Source organism: Protopterus annectens, chromosome 3.part1 (genome assembly GCF_019279795.1).
Source record: "Protopterus annectens isolate FY-2018-M chromosome 3.part1, PAN1.0, whole genome shotgun sequence".
Taxonomy (NCBI): Eukaryota; Metazoa; Chordata; order Ceratodontiformes; family Protopteridae; genus Protopterus; species Protopterus annectens.
In genome coordinates this window covers 1,128,520,138-1,128,535,197 of record NC_056732.1, presented here as the reverse complement: position 1 = coordinate 1,128,535,197, position 15,060 = coordinate 1,128,520,138, and positions in this window count along the sequence as shown.

Below are 15,060 nucleotides of genomic sequence, written 5' to 3'. Positions count from 1 at the left end.
CTGACTCAGGCATACCAAGTTCACACCCTGTGCATATGATGAAACTGTGCCACCTTCTGCAATCTGTAACAACTGTGCAGGTACAGGTTAACATGTTGCTGATGCACAGGGTGACCACATAGATGTGTAGTAATAGTATCATGTTGTTAACAGTACTGTGTGCTGAATTAATTGTGAGTATATCACAGCATGCCTGATGCAGTAAGGGTGTGATTGTCATGTACTGTTGTCTACACCCATGGTAAGTACCATAGTGGATCATCTGCACATGTTGGCATACTGGTGGTAATGATGTCAACAGAAGGCTTCATACATAGGTAGCACAGGGGATAAGGTAATGAATGTAGTAATACGCAATGATGGACATGTAAACTGCAAGTGGCATGTTGCTCACACTGGACTCTGCAATGCAGATGTTTGAGGATGTTGATATGTGTGCAGTACTACACGACTGGTACAGGACACACAGGAGCACCCTAGCACTGCAAGGCTCACATCTCATACCATGCTAGACGGCCCCAACACACAAAACTAACTGTCACAGGAGGGAGAGTCCCCATATATGTCAGGGATACTGTGGTGGCAGGCCATACTAAGTATGGAACCACTGAGTGAAGGCTCAGTGTCTATTATTTGACATGTGTATTACTGCAGGTATGAGCACATGGGTTTCCATCCAGTTATTGTACATCCTGACAGTACATGGTCTGTACACTTGTGTGCGCTGAGACTGGACCCTAGCCATCTGACCCGTGTATTTCCATGTACATGTGCATAGTGCCTGCATATTTGCAGTGTTACCTACTGGAAGTGGTACAGCTTGTTTGTTGTACATGGACTACATGCAGCCCTGTTTACTGTAGCTTTGTTTGCATGCATGTTTGCTTGCAATTACCCTGGAATACGGATCACACCTGCAATGCATAGTTATAGAGCTTCTGTGGACTCCTAGTGCCATCTGCATAGCTTACTATATGTATGTCCATGTCTCACTTGACAGAATGTCACTGTTTGTCCTATTCACATGTACATTGCCTGTGACACAGTGCATATGACTTACCTGGCATGTGTCCACGTGAGCAGTCATATATGCTACTGCTAACTAATCACAGGCACTACACCTTCACATATTCATCTTCTGTTGAACCACCTGCTTCACTAGGGACGGCCTGCACCTGTCACCCCTGGGCTTTCAAATATTGGCAAAGACTCTTGCTACCCCCATAGTGCCTATGTTAGGCAAGGCTCAAATGACAAACCCACCTTCATAGGTATCACAAGGGATAAGAAACTAAGAGTAATGCTACCCAACTCCAGAAGTCTAAACCTCAAGATGCATGCACCCGAAACTCTCCTTGGCATGGAGAACATCGATATCTGTGCAGTAACAGATGCCTGGTTCAGGGCTACTGAGAGCACACCAGCACTACCAGGTTTAACCTCATACCATGCTTTTCAGCCCCAAAACTTGGAACGAACCACAAATGGAGGGGGAGTATTGATATTCATCAAAGATACCCACACCTCCAGGTTGGTGGCAAAGCACCAAGCATCAGAGACTATCCATGTGCAACTAACAATGGGTGAAACTGCCTTCCAGGTTATAGCCTGCTACAGACCACCCTCCCAAACCCAAGAACTGCACTCGGCCATCCTGTGAACAGTGGAAATATGAAGGTCTCTCCAAACACCATTATATTGGGTGACGTCAACTACCCAAACATGGACTGGGAGCATGACTCTAGCTCCAACACCCTAGGCCAAAGATTCCTAGAGTATATGAGCTCAAATGCTATGGAACAACTTGTTACCACTCCCACAAGAAGGGGAAACATACTGGACCTGATCATCACCAAAATGGGGACTCTATGCTCCAGACCAGAAGTGTATCCCTCACTGGTAAGATCGGACCATAAATTAATCTCACTGGATATTCACATCCCGACCCCACCCCCTGCCCAGAACACCACAGTGAACAACTTCTCTAAAGCAAATTCACACTCCTCAAAACTGAGGTGGAAACCTTCAAAGCCCCCGGGCCTGTGGAAACTACAGACCAGACCGCAGATTCCTCTATAAACGCATTCTATGGACGCCTTCAGGAATGCATGGATCATGTGATCCCGATTAAAACCAAGACCCAATCCTCCAAAGGCAGACGTCCTGTCTGGTGGACCCCAGCCATAAACAAACTACACAATAGAAGGCGGAAGCTACCAAATGATACAGCAAATTCACAAATAGGGAAGGCATCACTGATCAGTATTAGCAAATAACTACAGGCACTCATAAGATTGCCTAAGGCCAGCTTCGACAGAAATTGCACAGGACACTAAGGATAATCACAAGGCTTTCTTTAGTTATGTTAGGAACCTGGGTGGTAATTCCCAGATATGCTCAGAGGTAGTCCAAAATGTCAATAGAAACACCAAACCCACAGACATTGCCAACTTTCTAGCTGACAGGTTCAGTGCAAACTTCTCACCCCCCTCCACACTGAAAGGGCAAATATGTATCCCAGCAGAGTGCTGCCCCCTTGACATCTCAGATGCTCAGGTAAGAGCCGCCCTCTCCAAAGCAATACACACTGTATCACTGGGACGAGACAGTGTCCTGGGCTGTATCCTACATGACCACCAAGACGTGCTACTACCAAACATATACCTACTGTTCAATCCCAGCCTTACTACAGGATATGTGTCCAAAGTGTGGCGTACAGCAACAGTGGTCCCTCTACAGAAAGGTGGTGCCTCAACGGATCCTGGACACTATCACCCCATAAGCCACATTAGCTTGGTCTGCAGAGCTATGGAAAGGATCATCATGGACCACATAGATATAGATATTGCGGACCTACAGACACTGGTTCATACCCAGTTTGGCTTTGTTAAGGGCAGATCCTGCCTCTCAAACCTGGTTGATTTCTTTGAAACAGTCACCAAGGTCATTGACGAGGGGAAGGTGGTTCACACAGCCTACCTGGACCTCGCAAAAGCCTTCAAAACAATACCCCACTCGGGCATTCTAGAGAAGCTCACCAGCTTAAATATAAGCCCCTATGTCACTAGATGGATTGCACACTGGCTCAAGGACAGAACTCACATGGTTAGAATTGCTGGTGTCATGCCAGACTCCAAACCAGTTACGAGTTGTGTCCTACAAGGCTCAGTTCTGGGACCTCTCTTGTTTGGTATATATTTATCAGAGGTACAGGCCAACACGGAAGGACTGTGGCTGACCAGATATGCAGATGACTGCAAACTGGCCACCATAATCGACTCTCCAGCAGACACAAGCATCTTCCAAAGGGGCATCATAGAAACAGACAACTTGTGCCAGAGCCATGGCCTCCAGCTGAATGCAAAAGTGTGTATAGTCATCCCCTTTGGCAAAAACAAAGTGCCCACAAAGTACCACATAGGTGGTACTCCATTATGTACAGAAGAAGTAATTAGGGACCTGGGGACCCAAGTTGATAGCAATCTCTCATTTGACAACCACGTGGCCAAAGTGGTTAGAAAGACATTGTATATAGCCCACCCCATCATGAAGGGATTCACATCTACATCAGGGAGGACATTGTGCCTCTTTACTCATCCCTCATCAGGCCCATAATTGAGTACAATCCCCCTGTCGGGATGTACCTTACCAGACACCTGCAGCAACTGGAAAGACCCCACAAGTACCTCACCAAGAGGATCAAAGGGCTCAAACAGATGCCATATGCTGACCGGATAAATAAACCCCAGCTCTACTCAGTGGCATACCGCCTGTTCAGAGGCGATCTGTGCCTAATGTATAACACCATGTCGAACCTGGAATTAATGGGCATGCAGTACCTGAGAATATCCAAATCCCATCGGGATACACGCTTGAGAGACCTGAGCCTCAGCACTGAATAAATAGGACATGCTGGAGGGACAGATTCATAACCCAGAGGCTCACTTCACTCTGGAATAAAATCCCAGTCCAGGTTAGGAAGAGTCCCTCATTGACTCTCTTCAAGAGGAATCTTGATGAGTGGATGGGACATTGTAGGTTTACCCCGGGTATCACTTCTGTGTCACTGTTAGACAGAGGCACAGTATACTAACCTCGGAAAAGGGCATGGCAAGATATATTTACATTGGATGGCGACAGCCAAACACATTCTGGCTAAGTTCTTAAATGCCCTAGGGCAGATTGCCTAGTATGACGCTATGAACCTATGAACCTATGTACCTTGTTCCCTATTAGCCCTATGTGCTGTTAATCACCATGGCAATCACAATACTATGGTAGCATGTTCAAAGGTCAGTTGTCAGTCACCTCTATGCTACAGTTGTGGAATATGTGGGTCATGTGGCAATGTCACAGCTGCCACATGTACACAGTCAACCCTCTCCCCTACACATGGACGTACAACACATGTATGAGATGGAACCACATAGCCAAACTGGGGACTAAGCACTCTGAACCCAGTACTGGCATAACGTGTCAGGTGGCATGCAATACTACAGTGACTACAATACCAGTCTGATGTAGACCTACACTGACAGCAATACAAGCACGTGAACACACTGGGCCATTCGTGGAGCCTTAGAATAGCATCCTGCCTGAGTGGCACACACCTCTGCAGCTGGCACACAGGCATACATTATGCCTGAATACATCACACATAATACATAGCACACAAATCCTGTGTGCCAGTCACAGCCTGTATGGCTGGACAACACACCTGCCACAGTTGTGTTAGCTACCTTTATTGTCCTGTACAGTATGGTCACGCTCACCAGGCTGGACAAGGTGAAGGTCACAGTGATATGCCTGTGGGGCACTATGGTCCACCACGTAACACAAGCATACAGGTCAGTCAGAGGCATGAACACATATGACTCAGTCATTGTCCATGCCACATACCTTCTCCTGCTGTACTTGTAGGGTGCTGACATCATCAGTGTTTAGAAAGGGGAATGTGCATCCTGTAGTCTGTTCTCCTAGTTGTCAAAAGGGACATTTCTCTCACACACACTAACCCCCCTCAGCCAAACACACACACACTTGCCGGATTCAAACCCCTATCTAACTATATTATGACACTTGAGACAGACACATTAGCAGAGCGTGCTATTCACATTACTGGGAGGTTTTCCTTCTCTTGCTGTACTTATAGGGTGCCGACATCATCAGTGTTTAGAAAGGGGAATGTGCATCCTGTAGTCTGTTTTCCTAGTTGGCAAAAGGGACATTCCCCTCACACACACTAACCCCCCTCAGCCAAACACACACACTTGCAAGATTCAATCCCCTACCTAACTATGTTATGACACTCGAGACGGATGCATTAGCAGAGTACGCTATTCACATTACTGGGAGGTTTCTCTTCTCTTGCTGTACTTATAGGGTGCTGACATCATCAGTGTTTAGAAAGGGGAATGTGCATCCTGTAGTCTGTTCTAGTTGCCAAAAGGGACATTTCCCTCACACACAATTGCACACACACTAACCCCCGTCAGCCAAAAACGCACACTTGCCATTTGTAGGATTCAAACCCCTACCGAACTATGTTATGATACTGGAGATGGACGCATTAGCGGAGCACGCTATTTGCATTACTGCGAGGTTTTCCTTCTCTTGCTGTACTTATAGGGTGCTGACATCATCAGTGTTTAGAAAGGGGAATGTGCATCCTGTAGTCTGTTCTCCTAGTTGCCAAAAGGGACATTTCCCTCACACACACTAACCCCCCGCAGCCAAAAATGCACACTTGCAGGATTCAAACCCCTATCTGACTATGTTATAACACTCGAGACAGATGCATTAGCAGAGCGCACTATTCACATTACTGGGAGGTTTCTCTTCTCTTGCTGTACTTATAGGGTGCTGACATCATCAGTGTTTAGAAAGGGGAATGTGCATCCTATAGTCTATACTCCTAGTTTCCAAAAGGGAGATTTCTCTCACACACAATACCCTCCTCAGCCAAACACACACACTTGTCATTTGCAGTATTCAAACCCTACCTAACTATGTTATGACACTCAAGACGGACGCATTAGCAGAGCATGTTATTCGCATTACTGAGAAGTTTCCCTTCTCTTGCTGTACTTATAGGGTGCTGACATCATCAGCGTTTAGAAAGGGGAATGTGCATCCTGTAGTCTTTTCTCCTAGTTGCCAAAAAGGACATTTCCCTCACACACACTAACCCCCCTCAGCTAAACACTTACCATTTGCAGGATTCAAACCCCTCTCTGACTATGTTATGACACTTAAAATGGACGCATTAGCGGAGCATGCTATTCGCATTACTGAGAGATTTCTCTTCTCCTGCTGTACTTATAGGGTGCTGACATCATCGGTGTTTAGAAAGGGGAATGTGCATCCTGTGGGGAGGCAGACGCCAAGCACACTCTGGCTAAGCTGTCATTCCCTAGGGCAAACAGCCTAGTGTTGTCCTCTACACCCATATGTTTAATTGTCAAATGCACATTATTTGTTGCTGATAGACTGTTTGCACGTCTTTATTGCCATAGCATCCCCTGTTTGTATGAACAACTTGTGTATCTGTGGAAGATGTTTGCATATGGGAGGGATCCACTATATCACGTATGTCTCTGTAGTCATTTAACTGTGTGCACTGGGCAGACTGCTGTAATGTGGTTGGTTCCTGGAATAACACGTAAAAATACCAGATATGTGTGGCCAACTGCTAAACTGAGATTTGGCCCAAGTGTGTGAGCATGCCCAGTTCAGCCTTCCCATGGCATGTTGTCTGACATATGTCTCATTTATCAAAGTGTGTGAGCATGCCCAGTGTGAGCATTCCATATGTTGAACTCTGCAGCCCACCACATTTGTGGATGAGTGTGAACTTCAACAAATATCTCCGTTTATGGTTGTGTGTTGTGTGTCATGTTGTGTAGTTACTGTACAACTGCTTTGTGTGTGAACACAACAGGATTATACTGTGCCTGCAGGGTTTGCATGGGATACTTTGCATACAGTTGTCAACATCCTTTCACACTGACCTAACACTGTAGTACTGTATAGTGTACTGGTTCAGTACTTTGACTGTGGTGGACAGTATCCTGGGCTTTAGTGCTATCACTGCTTTACATTTCGATAGTGAGCACAACAGCCTGGTTAGGGGCCAGTTGTGTACATCTGACCATGTTGCATTATGTTCAGATATGAACTACTTAAACCAGGCTTGTCCAACATTGGTAGTGTATTCCACAATATAGGTGTACATTTGCAAACACTAGCGATGTGCCCTAGTCCATTTCTAATGCTAGTCGGAGAGTGTGTTTGTACTTCGACACACATTGTAAGTGGAGTTTGCCATGACATATGTCATGGTTAGTATACTGTGCCTCTGTCTACCTGTGACATGACAGTGATACCCAGGATAAAGCTACCGTCTCCCATCCACTCATCAAGATTCCTATTGAGGAAAATCGATAAGTGACTCTATGGGTAGCCTGTACTGGGAGTTTACTCATGGGTGGGGGTGGCTTCTGTGTTATGGATCATGCAGTACAGCTTGTCCTATGTAAGTCAGTGCTGGGGTTCAGGTCTCTCATGTGCATAGTTTACTGCCATTCAGATTGTACAAGGTGCAGCATGTTTACTGATACCAGCAACACAGGCAACACATGGCATCTGTGCAAGCTCTTTGATACTCCTGGTGAGGTACTGTTGGGGACTTTACGGTTGATGGAGGTGTCTGCTGAGGTACATCCCACAGGGGCTATTGTAGTCAATTGTAACGCTGATGAAGGATGACTGCAGAGCCACAATGACCTCCCCTTATCTAGATCTGGCAACCTTCATGATTAGGTGGGTATGTGGTATGTTTCTGTAAACACTACAGCACATGTTTGTCCAATGCAGGATATCTATCACCTTGTGTCCCCAGGTCTCTCATTACATGTTAAGTACGTAATGGGTTAACACCTATGTGGTAATTGGTGGGCACTTACTGTATATCCACGGGGGTTGACTATACACTTTTCTGCAATTAACTTGCTGACATGGCTATGGCACCAGTTGTCTGTTTCTATGTGGCCCTTTTGTGGGATGCTTGTGTCAGCTGGAGGGTCAGATATGGTGGGCAGTTTGTAGTCCTCTGCAAACATGTTCAGACACAGTCCTTCCATGTTGGCCTGTACCTATGGGACATATATAGCAAACGAGGGAGGTCCCAGGACCAAGCCTTGTGGGATGCCAGTTATATCTGGTTTGTAGTCTAACATGGCTGCAGCATGTCTGACCATTTCTGTTCTGTCCTTGGTCTGGTTTGCAACCCCTCTACTGACATAGGGGTTTATATTTAAGCTGGTGAGCTTATCTATAATGAACACGTAGGGTATTGTATAGAAGCCTTTGCAAGGTCCAGCTATGCTGTGTGGACCACATTGCCCTCATCAATGACCTTAATGACTGTTTCAATTGAGTCAAACATTTTTTGGGGCAGGATCTGCACTTATGAAAGCCACACTGGGTAGGGTCCGGTGTCAGTAGGTCCCCAATATCTTTATTTCTGCGGTACATGCTGATCCTTTCCATAACTGTGCAGACCGAGCTTCTCAGGATTCTGGGGTGGTAGTTTTCAGTATCCATTCAGGCAACACCTTTGTTGAGAAGGACCACTGTTGTTGTACACTGCTCTTTGGGTACATATCCTGTGGTAAGGCTGACATTGAGCAGTAGTGTGATTTGGCATTCCATTCGTCTTGGAGTCCATGTTGGACTCAGCCCAGGACACCATCTCATACCATTACTGCTGTGTGTTTTGATTTGTAGATGCTGGCTGTAACCTCAGCATCTGCAATGTCAGGGGGCCAGCAGTCTGCTGGGATAGATATTTTGCATTCTGGGGGGGGGGGTTGCACTACACCTGTCAGGATGTATGTTGGCAATATGTGTGTGTGTTTGGTATGTTGTTTGTGATATTTTTGTGATTCAGAGCATATCTGTGAATTCCCAACACGGTTCCTACCATCAGTTGTGAAAGCCTTGGGATTATCCTTAGTGTCCTGTACAATTTGTATCTTCATAGGTTCATAGGTTCATACTAGGCTATCCACCCTAGGGCATTTGTTAGCCTAGCCAGAGTGTGTGTGGCTTTTCCCACTCCTTGCTATGTGAATATTATGGCCATTTATGATTTGCTTTGCTGTGCCTCTGTCTGGACATGACACAGTGAAGACCCCCAGTGTAACTCTACAATCATCCATCCACTTGGCAAGATTCCTGTTGAAGAGTGTCAGTGAGGGGCTCTGCCTAACATGGAGTGGGATTCTGGTCCAGGGTGTGGGGAGCCTCTGGATTATGCATCTGGTCCTCCAGCACATCCTATTTCATTATTTGTTGAGGTTGACATCTCTCACTCTCACAGCTCCGATGGCTTTGAGTTTTCTGAGGTGGAGCATGTCCATTACTCCTGTGTTGGGCATGGCCTTGTACAACAGGCATGCAATGCCTCTGTGTAGGCAGTATGTGACTGCATTCAGCTGGGGTGTCTACAGCCAGGCAGCATATGACATATATTTGAGACCCTTTATCCTCTTGGTGAGGTACCTTTGAGGTCTTTCTAACTGCTGCAGGTGTCAGGTAGGGTACATCCCATATGATGCATTGTACTAGATTATGGGTGTGATAAGAGAACAGTATAGGGGCACAATGACCACTGTTGACGTAGATGTGAATCCTTTCATGATACGGTGTCCAATGTAGACAGTCTTCCTAGCCACATTGGCAATGTGAGTGTCACATAACAGGTTACTGTCCACTTGTGTCCCTAGGTCCCTGATTACTCCTTCCATATATAATGGTTTACCACCTATGTGGTAATTTGTGGTACCTTGTTTGGTATTTGGTGGGACATTCATACTGTCCAGTGTCTTCAGGACGGCTGGGTGGGGCTCCTGTGTGTGAGAGTGTGGTCTGTAGCATGCTACAGACTGTACAGCAGTCTTGCCTACAGTTAGTTGCACATGGGTGGACTCCAATGCCTTGTGCATTGTCAGTTACCTGGATGTATGGGTGTCTGTGCTGAATATGGATACTCACCCTCCTTTTATGTTTTGTTCCAGGTTTTGGGGCCATGACACATGATATGTGGTATAACCTGGTAGTGCTGGTGTGCTGTCAGGAGGCTTGCAGAAGGTTTCTGTCACTGCACAGACATCGATGTTCTCCATACTGGGGATGGCCTCGAGCATGCATATTGGGGTTTACACATCTGGCATTGGTCAGCATTACCCTTATGTTTCTTTCCACTTATGTTTTCTAGGGTGGTGGGTTAGTCTTTTCAGCCTTGCCTACAAAAGGCTCTATGGAGGTGGCAAAGGCCTTATCCAATATCCAGACGCCCAGGGGTAACAGGTGCAAGCCATCCCAGGAACAGCTGCGTGGCTTGTCAAGCATGACATCCCAAGCAGACAGACATTGGATCCCCTTGGAATGACACCAGTAAGTGTGCCACTTGCTATGACTGATCATTCCATGTTTGTACTGTAGCATTATTCTTGGTAAGGGTAGGATGCTGCAAATGGTGAGTGTCATACCGGCCTGGACTACATAATCAGAAAGCTCATCTATGTCTCTTTTCATGTAGTCTAGGGAGGTACATCTCAGGTCATTCATACCAGCATGGACTATGACTGCATCATATTTCTACTTGCTTTGGGGTGACCTGCATACTTGTGTTATGTGGCGCATTGTGGCAGCCTACAGGCAGCTTACTGTACCCTTTCCCTTGTTCAGTCTGGTGTGCGGGACAGCAGTGTGTCTCACTATGGAGTCACCTATTACAACTGTATCAGGCATGTTGTTTCTCCTTCTGGCCTGTGACTGTTTGGCACACCAGCTTTGTGTACTATGTGTTGCATGTGCTATGTTTGGAAGTTGTTTGATTGGGTGTCTGCTTTAGAGGCCTCTGTCGGTGTGCTGTGTTTGTAATTTGTGCCTCCGGGAATGTTTTTTTTCTGTGTTTATGTCTTTGGTTTGCAGTTGTGATAGGTCTATGTGGGACTGTGTCTGTGGTGTGTGTGTGGTTACCTTCTCCTCCTGACTAGTTTTGGGAGTACTGAGTTGAGGGAGCTCAGCCTCCAGTTTGGATAGATGGTTGCATCTCTCACATATATTTGTATTTCTTGGGGGGAGTTGGGGGTTGTCTGTGTACTTGGGGCAGGTGTAACATTGCCTCAGGATTCACAGATTCAACTTGTTGTGGCTGGCCTTAGTGGATTGTATGTGTGTACATATTTTATTGCCATACTACTGATCAGTGATTACGTCATTGTTTATGTTTGCTCTATCATGTAGTAGCTTCCTCATTCTCTTGCATGGTTTGGTTATGGCTGGTGTCCACCATGCCAGATGCCTGTGTGTATGGCATTGTGTCTTGTTTTAATTTAGGATTGCATAATCCAAGCATTCCTGGCAGTGTTCATGGAATGGCTGTATTACAGGTTCTGAGGTGTGGCCCATATTTTGCACCTGCACAGGACCTTTAATGAATTCCACATCAGTTTGGAGGAGTGCAAATATTGCTTTACACATGTTTTCCACTGTGGTTTTTCTGGCCAGGGACTGTGGTCAGGATTTGTATATCCAGTGTGATTACTCTATGGTCTGGTTTTACCAGTGAGCAATACACTTCTCGTCTTGCCATCCAGTACCCATGTTGCTGATTATCACATCCAGTATGCTTACCCCTCTTGTGGGAGTGGTACGTTGTTCCTGGGCATTTTGGTTTATGGATTCTATGAACTTTTGTCCTACAGTGTTGGAGCTAGTATAATGCTCCCAGTCTATGTCTGGGTATTTTCAGTCACCCAATATAATGTGGTTTGGAGGACTTGATATATGCATGTATTCTAGCATAGGCCAGGTGCAGTTCCTGGTGTTGGGACAGTAGTCTGTAGCAGGCTATAAACTGGGGGGCAGTTTTAGCCACTGTTACTTGACCATGGCTAGTCCATGCTGCTTCTTGTTGTGGTACCAACATGGGGGTGTGGTTATCCTTGACAATTATTGCTAGTCACCCTCCTTTTGTAGCTTGTTCCATGTTTTGAGGCTGTACAGCACAGTATGAGGTGTAACCTGGTAGTGTTAGGGTGCTGTTGTGAGCCTTGACTCAGTTTTCTGTTACAGCACAGATATCAACATTCTCCATACTGGGTGAGTTTAGACTGCATGCATCTTGCTGTTTCAACTTATCCCTTATCTTATTCTTATCCCTTCTGATACCTATGGAGGTAGGTTTGTGTTTTGAGCCTTACCTATTCAGGGCAAGCTGTGGGTAACAACAGGCTTTGCCAGTATCCATACGGCCTGCACTGATAGGTGCACGCCAGTCCTAGCAGGTGGAGCATCATTTCATGCTCAGCATGTCATCCCAGGCTGGCACACATTGGATCCCCTTTGACTAACTGTGATACTTCAGTCAATTATTTCACTTGATCATCTCATTGTCATATTGTGGCATGATGCTTGGTGAGGGTAGGATGTTAGTCAGGGTCCTCAGGTGTGCATATAGTACATGGTGTTACATTACTTAACACATGGCATTCATGCCTCAGGTGGTGCTGCAGGGCTGCCTCTGTCGGATGCACATATTACACTCCCTGTACATGTTTGTGAGCAGGTCATGTCATTTTAGGCATCCCTGTTATTATCTGAGTGAGTCAGAAGGGGTATCATTCCCAGGGTTCCTACTGAGCCAGTGTATGTGCTATGCGTTGCCTCTTTGCCAAGGCCAGGGCATACTGGGCATGCCTCCTTCTGCCTACTGGGGTAGGCTCAGGTTGTTCCTCCTCCGAGTCACACTCTGCCTGTGATGGCCTTGGCAATGGTGGGGGGCTGTTTGGCCCGGCCCTATGCTGGTCCTGCTGCAGCTGTTTTCGCAAGATCATATTATGTAGCATAGCACATACCATGACAATTTGGGTACATGTAGTTGGTGTGTACTGCAAGGCTCCACCAGATGTGTCCAGACACCGGAACAGTGACTTGAGCAGCCCAAACACACGCTCTATTACATTACATGTTTGTGCGTGTGCCTCATTATGGCATTCCTGTTCAGGTGTGTGTGCGTTTCTGATGGGTGTCATCAGCCACGGCTCCAGTGCATAACCTGCATCCCCCACTAGGTGTCCGTGCGGGATGTCCCCATTGGCAAATGTCTGGTACAGCTGCGTCAAATGCCAGATGTGGGAATCATGGTAGCTCCCAGGGCAGCCAGCACACACATTCATTATTATGCCCTGGGCATCACACACGACCTGGCAGTTGATGGAGGGGAAGCCCTTGCGGTTGATGTATGCCCTATCCAGCTCACCGGCTGGTGCTTTGATGCGTATGTGCGTGCAGTCTATTGCACCCACTACCTCAGGGTATTCCGCTATTTGCTGGAAGAGACGCATATTGCTGGCCAATACCTCACGGGCATTGGGGAAATATACATGATCACCGACATGTGCTGACATGGCATCCAGGAACTGGTGCAGTACCCTGGAGGCTGATGCCTGTGATATCCCCATCATATCACCAGTTGGTCTCTGGAAGGTACCTGTTGCTAGTATTCTTAGGCCAACACATACCTTGGTTTCCACTGGGATGGGTTCCCCTCTGTTGGTTCTGTGTGTGAGGCGTGGCCTGCACAGCTCCACTATTTGCTGCAGGAGGTCTCTGTCCACTCTATAGCGCTCTACTATCTCCAGCTCATGTAACCCATGGTAGGTGACCCTGGGCCTGTACACTCTTCTCCGTCTCCTCACTGTGGGTTGTCTGGCACCATCTGCATTGTCACCACCCTCAGCAAGTCACCTATGTCTCATTATGACAGCTATGGCAGCCCCTAACATTTCTGCTCTGAGTTCAGCTTTTTCAGTTTTCACTTCTAATAGCTTACTCCTGTCTTGCAGTGTTTCTTGAGAGAAACATCTTGCACTGCTGTTTGCAGATTTTTAAGTGTTGGGCTGAGCTACTATTCTGCATGTGTAATTGCCTGCTTCTAATTGTTTTCACCTGCTAGCTCCAGCAGTATTCCCTGCCAGCTTCCTACTAATTATGTTGCTTCCTTTTTCCTTTCTGTTTCCTCAGGGGGGAGCAGCGTGTATACCAGCAGAAACACGCTCACAGTGGCTTACACACGTGCACACATGCTTACACGGCTCAGAATCATCTTATTCAGGTTAAAATGCGTGCACACCAACTCAAACAGTGTTACAGCTCTGCCAACAGGCTTCTACATGCTAAGTCTGCCCTACACGCACGCACACCCGCACAAACAGTGTTAAACATCTCCCAACACGCTCCCACATGCTCAGTCTGCCTTACACGTGCAACACTGTCTTACTTGCGCTTCATGGCACGCACACGTGTACATGCACGCCCAGCAAGAAACTTTGGTGTAGGCAACAGTGTACACCTTCCATTTCTTGACTTTCTCATGCTTATCTAGTGGCACACCTCTTTCCATGATTTCTGTCTGACATCTGTCATGTAACTCTGACCTCCAATGAACTGCATTTCTTTCTACCATTCCCCCCTGTGATGTCACCTATCTCCTACTCTGTTCCTCCCCCTTCTGTAACTCTTACACTACTCAGAATGTGCTCATTTGCTATGTGACAGTGGAATTCAGTATCCTAACACTCATTTGCATCAGATTGCCTACTAATGCTTAGTTACATCTCTTAGACTCAGCTTCCCCCCTTAGCAACCACTACACGGTGGCCATGTTGTTTTTGGTCTGCTGGTCCCTGCATTGAAATTCCATGTATTGCATAAAACCCACATTTGTGGGTTTATAACCTTTGTTTTTATGTTTTATACAGCGCAGCCCATTTGTGCGGGGCTGTGCTGGGTTTATATTTTTAATATTTTTGCATCAGGTTACCTTGCCAATGGCCACATATTTGGCCATTGGCAAGCTGCCTGACACATATGCACCCTTTATTTGGAGCTGACATGGCTCCATTGCGGTTTTTGCAGAAACGTACTCAGTTGTCAACTGAGTACATTTCTGCAGCTAAAACGGCTCTTACACGGGCTGTTCTGGGCTTC